Genomic DNA, 10,181 nt, shown 5'->3' on the forward strand with positions numbered 1-10,181 from the left:
ATACCAGTTTTCATTTTAAATTCGAAAAAGTTGTGCAGAAGTCCATAAAAATTCACTGTGACCTACGTGCAGTAGATTGACCATAACTCAAGTTCTATAAATCCTTTGAAGTCAAACCAACTACATTAGAAAGCTAACATCCATACCTACAACTTTCGTGTTTACACCTAAAGTCAATTCAAAACTGAAACGTGTGAAAAAGATGCAAAAACATAAAACAGAAAATGCTGTCAGAGATAGCTCTCGGGAAAACTCCACTTTTCATCCCAAAATCCCAATTTTGAATCCCCTGAGCCCAAATTTGGTCCCAAAGTTTGTTTAAACGTTTCTAAACATGAAAAGACACCCAAATCCATATAAAACTTGAACTAAAATACCCTTTCAACAAAAATCACCATTTGACCCATTTTTCATGAAAACCTTCAAGAACAACAAAAATTCACTTCAAGTTCTATGATTATGATTACCCATTGCATCAATCATTAATAAAAACATATCATAACAATAACAGCAACAAGCAGCCATGAATTCATCAACAACAACATTATATTTCATCAATTTTGAGTGAAACCAAATTTCTCTAATCATCAAAAGCAAACAACAACAACCATTAATTCTCAATTCTTCACTTAAACCCTAATTCTCGATCTCTCAAAAACTCTTCCTACAACTCGTTAAATCTAGTCGTTAGAATCATACACATAATAAAAATGAATGCTAGTCTCACCCTTACCTTAGAAATATCAATGCAGCCTCTTCTCTCTTCTCTTTGTCTTCTCTTCTCTTCTCTTCTGTTATCTCTAAACCTTGTTTTCTCCAAAAACTGATCGTACGTTCTATGTCGTTCTAAACCTAACTTCTCTTATTTATAACCCCTCTTCTCATTTCTCTTACACCTCAAAATTACTCTTTTCCTCATAATCTTATTTATTTCTAAATTAAATATATATCTCTTCCACTTAATAATATTAATACACCAAATAACACATAATAGCATATTTCATCAAAATATATATGTATATAATATTTTAACACCAAATAACAAATATACCTCTTCACTGAATAACAAATATATTTCTACACCAGATAAGATATATATTTCCACACAAAATAACAAATATATTTCTACACTAAATAGCATATATATTTCTACACAAAATAACAAATATATCTGTAACATCCCGCTCGTCAACTAATGGAAATTTTACCTGTTAAATGTATCAGAGGACGAAAGTTCATGGAAAGTAAGTATAATGGAAAATGTTAAGTACAAGGGAAGTTAATATTATGCGGTATCAGTTAAGTATGGACTTGTGTATCAGAGTCAATCAAACACGCTTAAGGCAAGGGCATAATGGTAATTGCTCGCAAAAGGGATATTTAAGTGATTTTGGCTCAAAATATTCATTCTTCACTTGTCTTTCTCTCTCTAGGGTTGAGAGAAAGAGTTTTCTCCTCCTTCTCTCTAGGCCATCGCCCTTCCTCTCTTCCAATTCACTCAAACTTTCTCAAGGATCCTTTGGTTGGGGATGTAGCAAGCATCATGATCTTCTTCTTCTCCTTCAAGTAACAACTAGAAAGCTTGGATTGATTGTTAAGCTAAGAACCATGGATGAAGCAAGAGTTAGAGTTTGATCTTTGGAAGCTTAAGCTTGAGGCAAACACAAGGAACAAGCTAGGTGAGTTCCATAGATAGATTACCCACCTTTGGGATTGATTAATTTTGTAGGAAAAATCATGATTTATGTTAGTTAGTGTTTATGGAACTTTAGTACCCCAAGCCAATCCTAGGTGATTATATGTTAAAATTGCCATGAGTTATGTTTAAATAAGTCTATATATGTTGTTGGATGTAATTGGTGCATTACAGGGTCGAATTGGACGAGTTTTGGGTCGAAAATGGCGAAAACCCACGGCCGGAACACGCGAAAACGCAGAATTCGCAGCGCTGCGCCTGAACAAGGGCGCTAGGCGCCCACAAGTCAGGGAGCCAGCGCTAGGCGCCCTCCCTCTGGCGCCAGGCGCCCCAGACAGGACAACGTTCGCGTTGTTCTGCGCTCGGGTGCTTGGGGGCAGTCGCGTGGGGGTCCGTAGCGATCGTTTCGGTGTATTCTTGTACTGTTTTCACTTGTTTTTCTACTGGAACAAATATGGTTTTATCAAATCTTAAGAACTTATAGACGGCTTGGAATTCGGGTTTTCGGCACGTCCGGTCTTTAGTAACTATTGGAAATTTGCACCACTCGTCAATTGATCCTTGCATCATTAATCATGGCAATGTTAGCATGAATTACAAGGATGGCTCAAGAGAATTTAAGCATGATGGGGTAGCAATGAACTAAGCAAGGGAATGTATGTAGAGCCTCGGCTTAGCTAGTCGAGAACTAGATTATAGCAAAAATCCCTAGAATGATAAGACGCGAAGTGTAACCTTTTCGCACAAGAGCTAGTATGATTTAGCAAGTACGTAAGCCGTGGTTTGACTAGTTAGTCTCTCCACCATGATTAGGTATATTTATGAACAAGTATAGGTTACCAATAATCGGATCGATCAAGGTTCCGAGGTAAACATGTATGTAAGATTATGTTTAACTTAAATGTACGACAAGACCATGACTAATAAGTGTAGGTGACATGTCTCTTGATATCCACATCAGGGGGATACAAGGGGTTCTCATTATGAGAACGATTCAAGCCGTAAGGGACCCGCATGTCACTGAGTAACAAGACGTAGGTGCTCGTGTCTCTTGTTATCCACGCCAGGGGGATACGGGAGGTTCTCGACCTAAGGGGAACGGTTTAAGCCGCAAGGGACCCGCACGACACCGAGGGAGTCCGATGTACGTACATCGGTCATGTATGGGATTGATTTCGGGGTTACTCCACCCGGGACTATCCGTAAAATGAATCAAGATAATAACTGTTTGTTCAACGCTAACCCATGAATGAACTTAGATACGTTATGCACGATATGACTATGATTATGATTCATGATTATGTAAGAATGAACCTATGCACATTTATGTTTAAGAACAAGAGCACTAGATGCTACATGATAGGTATAAGGTATGGATTAGAGCAAGTAAAGAATATGATACCGGTGACGATCTTAGGTTTCCCTAATCGTCCGGTTTAGATCATGTCATGATATGCTATGTTATTTTATGTTTAGGCCTTGTTAAGTAAAATGTACACTTGGCAATGCGGTTTAGGTTCCCTTCGACCGCCATGACATGTATAGATGAGAAGCCTATAACAAGTAAGATATGACTATGACGGCTCTAGTATGCACTACCGTCTAAGAATGCAAGTTCCCACACACGTATAATCAACCGTCAGGTTGTAATGTAGACACGTGGCGACCGTAGGTTTCCCCTTGAGGTTGCCTATAGCCTAGGATTTAGGGGAACTCACTGAGACATTATGTCTCATCCCAATCCTTATTTGTTTCAGATAAGCAGGATGATTATGTATGTACGGAGCCGGATGGATATTACTTCAAGAGTTCGTTCGTAAAGCTGCAGGGCATTATGGACATCAAGGATGTATTTTTATGTATGGTTGAGTTGTATTGTATTATGATTTATACGAACGTAACTTGATGTAAATATTATTCATTCGAAGTTTTTATTTGTTGTATATTTTAATGTATCCAGTACTAATATTAACGCACGTGCCAGACTTTCTAGATACGTCTGGTATGGGTGTTACAATTGGTATCAGAGCAGGTCGATTCAGACCGTGCCTTGGGTCATTAAATTACAACTAAGGTAGTGGGACCATTGGGTTCCGGGTAAATGTTCTGGTTGTTGATGTTAGTTGAGCCTGATCAACTCAATTTAACATTCAGTGATTAGAATGGATGCCTGAGAGCTGAATAGGACCCAGGAGGAATGAAGTATATGATGAAGTAGTTTGATTGTGCTAAAAGGTGGCCGGTGAACTAATCAAGTAGAAGTGTGAATCCTCTGGGAATGTAAGGTATGTTAAGAAGAAACGTTCCGACAATGTCGGGTAAGATGATAACGATACTCCATGTACCCGTAAGTGAAGAAGTTGGATATATGTATCTAACCATGACCGAAAGTTTCGGTAAGAGTTGTTGTTGGAACGGGTTTAAGATATTCTAGAATGTCCGAACAAGGCTACAAGGTAGTAAGAGGTCGGCGTATGTTGACGAAGTCAGCAGGCTCTTAGGAATAACATTATATGAATGAAGTTAACTATATGTATGTTTGGAAGTTGCATAAGTAGCAACGTAATGAAGTAAGCCATTCTTAGCAGATGAAGTTAAGGATTATGTGGAAATTTTACGTTAAGAGACGTGATGACAAGATATCAGTTTCTAACGTGCCTTGAATGGAACCGAATGATGTTAATGCTTGCCATGCAAATGTTATAGAATTGTTTTAATATGTTTGGAAGGAATGATATGCATTAGGATACTTGAAGAAATAAGATTTTTATGTGAAATACGATTTTTCTTTTTGGAAAACTGAGTTGAAGAAAATACGCCAATAGCGAAGATTTCGCTAATAGCGAACCTGGATCGAATTTTTCAGTTTTTTTTCGAGAACTGTTATTTCGTCTCTAGGGTCAGTAGTAGCTATTGGGGGTTGTTTTCACAATCTTTTATATAATCAACACTCTCTATAACATCAAGTATCGAATGCACATCACATCCTATGATTTCTGAGGAAGAAAATGCATGGACAAGTATTAACGGAAATCAATCCGGTTTAGAGTAGCTTTGGAGGTTAATGTGTCAAGAGCCAAGATCAATAGTACAAAGTTCCGGCATATGACTGGATAAGGTGAATGCGTATGCATGAGGTAGGAAGCAAGAAATTTAATTGGTGCAAAGTTATAAGACATCACAAAGTTTTCGGATTATGTGGAATTATGGCGTAACTCTCGAACTTATGTTTTGCTTAACGGACATGCTAGGGCTCGATATGATGTCGGATCATTAAGTTTAAATAATTTTAGAAAGATTTACGCGTATGGGTGATTGAAGTTGACATTTTGGAAATTCACGAGATTTTTCTAGGGACCGGTTTGCTACGACACTCGTAGAGCGAGCTAGACTCATTAGAATCTAGAATTGATGACACGTATGTGTTATCAACTCGTTCTATGATTTTATAGTAACAGCCGGGGCCAAAACTCAATATATTTATAAAGTAGAAAATTATCAACGTCAATGACCTGTGCGCTAGTTTACGAAGTTTTCTTTAAAAGGAAAAATTAATGAGCAAGCATTGGTATGATTAAGCAAAATATAGTCCGCGAGAATGCGAAGGTATAAAGATTAGATGTTCAAGAAATTTATGTTCAAGTGCTAGATGGGTTGTTAATGGAAATTGAGTTTACTCAAAGATAAGTTCAGATATGATATGTATGGTAAGTGCAACCAGCAAGAAAGTAAGGTTTACCCCCGAGTCAAGTATTATGAGCATAAGATAAACCATCATGAGTTTTGAATTCACAAGACAAGTGTAAGGTTGTGATGTTGGTTACAGCATGGAAGATCTTGAGAATAATTCAAGAAGTAAATAATCAAGTGATAAGCATGAATTGAAGTCTCAATTGCTCTAACGGATTAGAGTATTAGTTTGAGCCAACCAGTGGGAATCAGAGTAGCGCTACGCAAGATAATGGTAATCATGAAACGTGGAATTTTAGTATGTATGAATCTTCGTGAAGAATGTTCGGTTGGAAACATAAGTTTAACAAGAATGCATCATAAGACATGCAAGGAGTTCTCGATGTGATAAATAAGGATGAATTCTTATTCAAGCATTGTTGGCTAAGGTATAAGTTTAAGTATGTGTCATCATCTAGGTAAGAGAAAAAGGACAAGAATTGTCGTATGATAATTGGTCAAGATGCATGAATGATGATAATAGAAAACATGTAAGGATCTGAAGGATTCGTTCCGTGACTTAGGTAAAGAATCAAAGCATCAAGAGCGATAACCGAATGAGATAATGCGGAGAATCAAGTTTAGTATTTCGAAGAAGAGAAATAAGTTTATGTTAAGAGGTCCAAGGATTTCCTATGGATATGAAAGCGGTATGGCAAGTATGTATATTGGTTGAATAAGAAAAGAATTTATCTCCGAAGTTAAGTATGTTATCATGAAAGGAGGTGCGACTCTTGAGTTGATGCAAAGAGAATCATACCCTCGTATGTAATACTTGTTGAGTGAAAACGATACTTGTTAAGACATGTTAAGTTATGATTTTAAAACTTTTAAAAAGATTGGTATTATGGAACTTGGGAACGATGTTTTTATTTAAACTTACGAAATTATACATTTTTGAAACTGATGAGGTCCGTTGTAAGTGGACTCACTTACGACGTACAAACTTCAGGACCAACTTGTCGTGGACAAGTTTTGGGCGAATTGTTAAATCTTTTCCAAAAATATTGAAACTCGTCTGGTGGTTCTGTGGCACCTTTATATAATCAGTTTTAGAAATGATGAAATCTTTTTAGTCATGAATAAATTCGTTCCAAGAACCCGAATACCAAAATTTAAGAAAGATTTCTTTAAAGAAGATTTTAGAACACGTATCGTTATCATTTAACAAGAGGCGGCACTTGAAAGTATGTACATGTTATGGAAACAACAAGGTTCGTATGAAGCCAATGTCAGGTAGGATACACAGAAATGTATCAAGAATGTTAACGTAAGTACAAGTGGAATTTCTAGCAAGTTTCAAGAGCATGTGAACCGCAACGTTGGCTATTAGATTGTCAGATGACGTGGCTAATCGATATCACTTTTTCATGTCAAGCAATATGAGTTATCCCTTAGTACGGGTGATAAGATGCAATGAGACCGAAAGATTTCCTAAGACTCGGAAGAGATAAGTGATATGTGGAATTGTTTATATGAGTAATACAAGTAAGCATTGCAGGGCAAACCTGGGCTCTGGTAGGATTCCAGTTAAAAGGCAAACCCTGAGTGTTCGTGTCTATGACAAGATACCATTAGGCATGGTTTATGTTAAGCGGGTAAGATCCGAGTCTGGGATAATAATTTTATGTCTAGCAAGGTAAGTTATGAGTCATGATATGCTAAGAAGACTCTAATTTTTGAGTGATGATAGGATTAAGAAGGCTATGTTCAGTTACATGCGAGTTAAGAAACAAGATGAGAATATGGTGCGATGGACCTCCGATATGTACGAAAGGAAAGCGTTTGGCCCAGACCATAGATGGTAAGTTTTTGTCATGAGGATTGGTAGTTGGTCTCTAAATTTCGAGGACGAAATTTCTTTAAGGGGGGTAGAGTGTAACATCCCGCTCGTCAACTAATGGAAATTTTACCTGTTAAATGTATCAGAGGACGAAAGTTCATGGAAAGTAAGTATAATGGAAAATGTTAAGTACAAGGGAAGTTAATATTATGCGGTATCAGTTAAGTATGGACTTGTGTATCAGAGTCAATCAAACACGCTTAAGGCAAGGGCATAATGGTAATTGCTCGCAAAAGGGATATTTAAGTGATTTTGGCTCAAAATATTCATTCTTCACTTGTCTTTCTCTCTCTAGGGTTGAGAGAAAGAGTTTTCTCCTCCTTCTCTCTAGGCCATCGCCCTTCCTCTCTTCCAATTCACTCAAACTTTCTCAAGGATCCTTTGGTTGGGGATGTAGCAAGCATCATGATCTTCTTCTTCTCCTTCAAGTAACAACTAGAAAGCTTGGATTGATTGTTAAGCTAAGAACCATGGATGAAGCAAGAGTTAGAGTTTGATCTTTGGAAGCTTAAGCTTGAGGCAAACACAAGGAACAAGCTAGGTGAGTTCCATAGATAGATTACCCACCTTTGGGATTGATTAATTTTGTAGGAAAAATCATGATTTATGTTAGTTAGTGTTTATGGAACTTTAGTACCCCAAGCCAATCCTAGGTGATTATATGTTAAAATTGCCATGAGTTATGTTTAAATAAGTCTATATATGTTGTTGGATGTAATTGGTGCATTACAGGGTCGAATTGGACGAGTTTTGGGTCGAAAATGGCGAAAACCCGCGGCCGGAACACGCGAAAACGCAGAATTCGCAGCGCTGCGCCTGAACAAGGGCGCTAGGCGCCCACAAGTCAGGGAGCCAGCGCTAGGCGCCCTCCCTCTGGCGCCAGGCGCCCCAGACAGGACAACGTTCGCGTTGTTCTGCGCTCGGGTGCTTGGGGGCAGTCGCGTGGGGGTCCGTAGCGATCGTTTCGGTGTATTCTTGTACTGTTTTAACTTGTTTTTCTACTGGAACAAATATGGTTTTATCAAATCTTAAGAACTTATAGACGGCTTGGAATTCGGGTTTTCGGCACGTCCGGTCTTTAGTAACTATTGGAAATTTGCACCACTCGTCAATTGATCCTTGCATCATTAATCATGGCAATGTTAGCATGAATTACAAGGATGGCTCAAGAGAATTTAAGCATGATGGGGTAGCAATGAACTAAGCAAGGGAATGTATGTAGAGCCTCGGCTTAGCTAGTCGAGAACTAGATTATAGCAAAAATCCCTAGAATGATAAGACGCGAAGTGTAACCTTTTCGCACAAGAGCTAGTATGATTTAGCAAGTACGTAAGCCGTGGTTTGACTAGTTAGTCTCTCCACCATGATTAGGTATATTTATGAACAAGTATAGGTTACCAATAATCGGATCGATCAAGGTTCCGAGGTAAACATGTATGTAAGATTATGTTTAACTTAAATGTACGACAAGACCATGACTAATAAGTGTAGGTGACATGTCTCTTGATATCCACATCAGGGGGATACAAGGGGTTCTCATTATGAGAACGATTCAAGCCGTAAGGGACCCGCATGTCACTGAGTAACAAGACGTAGGTGCTCGTGTCTCTTGTTATCCACGCCAGGGGGATACGGGAGGTTCTCGACCTAAGGGGAACGGTTTAAGCCGCAAGGGACCCGCACGACACCGAGGGAGTCCGATGTACGTACATCGGTCATGTATGGGATTGATTTCGGGGTTACTCCACCCGGGACTATCCGTAAAATGAATCAAGATAATAACTGTTTGTTCAACGCTAACCCATGAATGAACTTAGATACGTTATGCACGATATGACTATGATTATGATTCATGATTATGTAAGAATGAACCTATGCACATTTATGTTTAAGAACAAGAGCACTAGATGCTACATGATAGGTATAAGGTATGGATTAGAGCAAGTAAAGAATATGATACCGGTGACGATCTTAGGTTTCCCTAATCGTCCGGTTTAGATCATGTCATGATATGCTATGTTATTTTATGTTTAGGCCTTGTTAAGTAAAATGTACACTTGGCAATGCGGTTTAGGTTCCCTTCGACCGCCATGACATGTATAGATGAGAAGCCTATAACAAGTAAGATATGACTATGACGGCTCTAGTATGCACTACCGTCTAAGAATGCAAGTTCCCACACACGTATAATCAACCGTCAGGTTGTAATGTAGACACGTGGCGACCGTAGGTTTCCCCTTGAGGTTGCCTATAGCCTAGGATTTAGGGGAACTCACTGAGACATTATGTCTCATCCCAATCCTTATTTGTTTCAGATAAGCAGGATGATTATGTATGTACGGAGCCGGATGGATATTACTTCAAGAGTTCGTTCGTAAAGCTGCAGGGCATTATGGACATCAAGGATGTATTTTTATGTATGGTTGAGTTGTATTGTATTATGATTTATACGAACGTAACTTGATGTAAATATTATTCATTCGAAGTTTTTATTTGTTGTATATTTTAATGTATCCAGTACTAATATTAACGCACGTGCCAGACTTTCTAGATACGTCTGGTATGGGTGTTACAATATCTCTACATCAAATAACAAATATATTTCTACACAAAATAACCCCACAACTTAATATTTATTTTATTTTCGAATCTTATTTTATTAAACAATCAAATAAGTCACAACGTCTCATAAATTTCTCTAAAATCATATAAATCACATAAATCTTATAAATCACACTAATCATATAAATATATTCTAAAACTCATTAAAATAATTAAATAATTAAAAACGGCGTTACAACTCTACCCCCTTAAAAGAATTTCGTCCTCGAAATTCAAAGCACAAGAGGAAAATGAATTTAATTATTACTTAAATATCTTAAACAAAATAGCAACTTCAAACATTACACAAAA

The 10,181-nt window shown here is 37.8% G+C and overlaps 2 long non-coding RNA genes across 2 annotated transcripts; both read left to right on the forward strand.

Annotated features, from left to right (window-relative positions):
- Positions 1-1,204: 1,204 nt before the first annotated feature.
- Positions 1,205-3,651, forward strand: LOC146946775 (uncharacterized). Its single transcript, XR_015028278.1, has 2 exons — positions 1,205-1,679; positions 3,454-3,651. It is a non-coding gene; the product is annotated as an uncharacterized LOC146946775 (long non-coding RNA).
- A 2,734-nt stretch (positions 3,652-6,385) lies between these two features.
- LOC146946776 (uncharacterized) lies at positions 6,386-9,781 on the forward strand. The gene is made up of 2 exons (XR_015028279.1): positions 6,386-7,809; positions 9,584-9,781. It is a non-coding gene; the product is annotated as an uncharacterized LOC146946776 (long non-coding RNA).
- Positions 9,782-10,181: the final 400 nt, after the last annotated feature.

This window comes from Medicago sativa, chromosome 2, assembly GCF_051527215.1.
Source record: "Medicago sativa cultivar Bolivia chromosome 2, Bolivia_mono, whole genome shotgun sequence".
NCBI lineage: Eukaryota > Viridiplantae > Streptophyta > Magnoliopsida > Fabales > Fabaceae > Medicago > Medicago sativa.